Below are 3,578 nucleotides of genomic sequence, written 5' to 3'. Positions count from 1 at the left end.
GTGGGCAGGAAAAGAGATTTAAAGATGGGCTCAAAGCCAACCTTAAAAACTCTGGCATAGACACTGAGAACTGGGAAGCCCAGGCCCTTGAGTGCTCCAGTTGGAGGTCAGCTGTGACCAGCAGTGCTGTAGAATTTGAAGAGGTACAAATGGAGGGCGAAAGAGAGAAACATGCCAAGAGGAAGGCGCGTTAAGCCAACCCCGACCAGGAATGCCTCCCACCTGGAAATCAATGCCCCCACTGTGGGTGAACATGCAGATCAAGAATAGGGCTCCACAGTCACCTACGGACCCACCGCCAGTACACTGATCTTGGAAGACTATCCTACTCGTACTACGAGGGATCGCCTAAGTAAGTAACACAAAACAATAGAAGTTACACAAGAAATATCATTTAACACATTGATTCAATAGTTTAGTTATGATATAGTTTGGGGTACAGTTGCCCCTGGGATCTTCCTGAGCCTCCAGCAGCTTCGACATAGTGGAACATTAAAAGATTGTGGACTTCAGGCCGTATGTTGTAGAGGCCTACATTTGACCATCTCTATGTAGTTCCCAGATCATTTGAAAGTTACTGACTCCAGCAAATCTGGCACGATCTGGGCATTACACACATACAGAAGATTATTTTTTTGTCGTGTCAGGAGCGACCTGAGAAACTGTAAGTCGCTTCTGGTGTGAGAGAATTGGCCATCTGCAAGGACATTGCCCAGGGGATGCCTTGATGATTTGATGTTTTTATCATCCTTGTGGGAGGCTTCTCTCATGTCCCCGCATGAGGAGTTGGAGTTGATAGAGGGAGCTCATCTGCCTCTCACCAGATTCGAACCTGCGACCTGTCGGTCTTCAGTCCTGCCGGTACAGGGGTTTAACCCACTGCGCCAGATGAGATGTTTTTATGTATGCACTTAAGCTGCATTCTAACATCTCCTTAAATGTGCTCTTCTAACAGAGAGCACACAGATCAAACAGACCTTTAGAAATCTGCCCACTCCTTCCTCCTGAACAGTTCCAGGTGCTGGATTTTTGTTTGGAAACCTGCTATGATTCACTTGTTGGAAACGATCTCTTTCTAGAAGCCCTGTTGGGTAATTTCCACTGATCAAGAGCAATCGTACCTACACAAACACAGACCAGCATGAAGTACAAAGGCATACAGGACAAAAGGGAAGGTTTGCCACATGCTGCCCCTTTCCATTTCTGCTTAGAAGTTAACTACATTCAGTTCCTTAAAGGTTTATGGTACATTGAAAAAGACATGGTTTTCTCTTACCAGAAAACAAAACAACCCCCTGCCAAGAGTTCAAAGTGCCTTCCTATAAATAAAATAAAGTATGGCTAGAAGCTGTTATTCAAGGTAGGATCCCTTGCGTCTACAACTTTGACCTCTAGAGTTAACTAAAACAAAAGCCCACCTTTCTTCTCCATCTCTCCCCAGAATATAGCTGCGGCAAAGGCCTAACAACCTAAGCCAAAGCACTTAATGCTGTCCCACCAGCTCAGTGGTCAGAGCAAGGGACAAGCTACTCTTCAAACCCTGCAAAAATGCCCTTGGAAGCACTTTATTTTACCTGCTAGTGCAATTAAACCCTATTTTCGTCCCCTGGATCCCCTGTCCAGATATATTACATTGGTCTATCCCCCAGTGTTTTTAAACTGTGATCAATTTTTTTTGTGTTCAATTATTGCAATTTTATATTGTTTGTTGTGCTTATTAATATTGTTTCTTGTATTTTATTATTATTTTTCTTTATATTTTACTGTTGTATCCTATGTGTATAATTGTATTGCTATATTGTTGGGCTTGGCCTCATGTAAGCCGCCCCGAGTCCCCTTGGGGAGATGGTGGCGGGGTATAACTAACATTATTATTATTATTATTATTATTATTATTATTATTATTATTAATGAGAGTAACCTCCCTCCGCAATAAACGGGCAAAACAATTTACCTTTAAAAAGACACATCATGTGTGTGTGCTTTATCGTGAGGCTCATGCTTTGATCTTTGTTGCACACAGACAGAAACAAACAAAAATTCCTATTCCATATAACCTGTTGAAAACTGCTGTTTAATCTCTGTTTATTATTCCCATTATACTCAAAGCAGCTATATAGTTATATCTTTCACTTCTTCCTTTTGCTGTTGTCTGTGTTGGACAGGGCACCTGCCTCCCAGTCTTAGTAATGTTGCATAATTTTGCCATGTTTGTTTTAATCCCATTTGCAAAGATCACATCTCCCATGAAGCAAATTGCTAGAGGGACACAAAACTGCCTGATGCTGGTCTATCATGTCATTGGTTCTCAATTCTGGGTCCCCAAATGTTGTCCTTCAATTCCCAAATGTGTGTTGGACCTGCTTGAGTTGGAAAAGGCCACAAAAGCCATCAAGTCTAACCTGCTGCCATGCAGGAATATATATTTTTTTCTCGTGTCAGAAGTGAATTGAGAATATACTGCAAGTCGCTTCTGGTGTGAGAGAATTGACTGTCTATAGAGACGTTGCCCAGGGGATACCTGGATGTGTTATCATCCTATGGAAGGCTTATCTATCTGAATGCATCTTCTCCTATGAACCTTCTAGACATTTAAGATTGTCTGGGGAGGTCCTGCTCTCGATCCCGCCTGCCTCACAGGCGAGTTTAGCAGGGACGAGAAACAGGGCCTTCTCAGTGGTGGCCCTTTGGCTGTGGAACTCCCTGCCCAGAGATATTAGATCGGGGAGGCCCTGCTCTCGATCCCGCCTGCCTCACAGGCATATGTAGCAGGGATGAGAGACAGGGCCTTCTCAGTAGTGGCCCCTCATCTGTGGAACTCCCTGCCCAGGGATATTAGATTGGCTCCCTCCCTCCTGAATTTTTGAAAAAAAGTGAAAACATGGCTCTTTGAGCAGGCGTTTGAAACTTCAGCATGATCAAATAAATACAACTGGAATATGGATTCGGAACGGCTAAAGATGATATAAACGGATGAGGAATTTGATTGGAAAACACTGAGGGTTTTTTTTAGACCTTTATAGTTTTTATGGTTTTTATATGTATTAGGATGTGATTTAATTGTTTTTACCAACATATGTATGGAGCCCCCGGTGGCGCAGTGGGTTAAACCCCTGTGCCGGCAGGACTGAAGACCAATAGGTCGCAGGTTCAAATCCGGGGAGAGGAGGATGAGCTCCCTCTATTAGCTCCAGCTCCTCATGTGGTGACATGAGAGAAGCCTCCCACAAGGATGATAAAAACATCAGATCATCTGGGCGTCCCCTGGGCAATGTCCTTGCAGACGGACATTTTGTCATGTCGCTCCTGACATGACAAAAACAACAACAAACCAACATATGTATGTTTAAATATACGGCATCTAATTGTTGCCGGTCTGTACACTGCCCTGAGTCACCTTTGGGTTGAAACGGACAGGATAAAAATGACATGTCTCTGCATGGGAAGCTGGGGTGACAGACGGGAGCTCATACTGTCTTGCTGATTCAAACCATTGACCTTCAGGTCTTTAGATCAGCAGTTCAGCTGGCACAAGGATTTAACTCATTGTGCCACCACAACTCCTACAGGAATACATA

Source organism: Anolis sagrei, chromosome 5 (genome assembly GCF_037176765.1).
Source record: "Anolis sagrei isolate rAnoSag1 chromosome 5, rAnoSag1.mat, whole genome shotgun sequence".
Taxonomy (NCBI): domain Eukaryota; kingdom Metazoa; phylum Chordata; class Lepidosauria; order Squamata; family Dactyloidae; genus Anolis; species Anolis sagrei.
Note: the sequence above shows the minus strand (reverse complement) of the source record.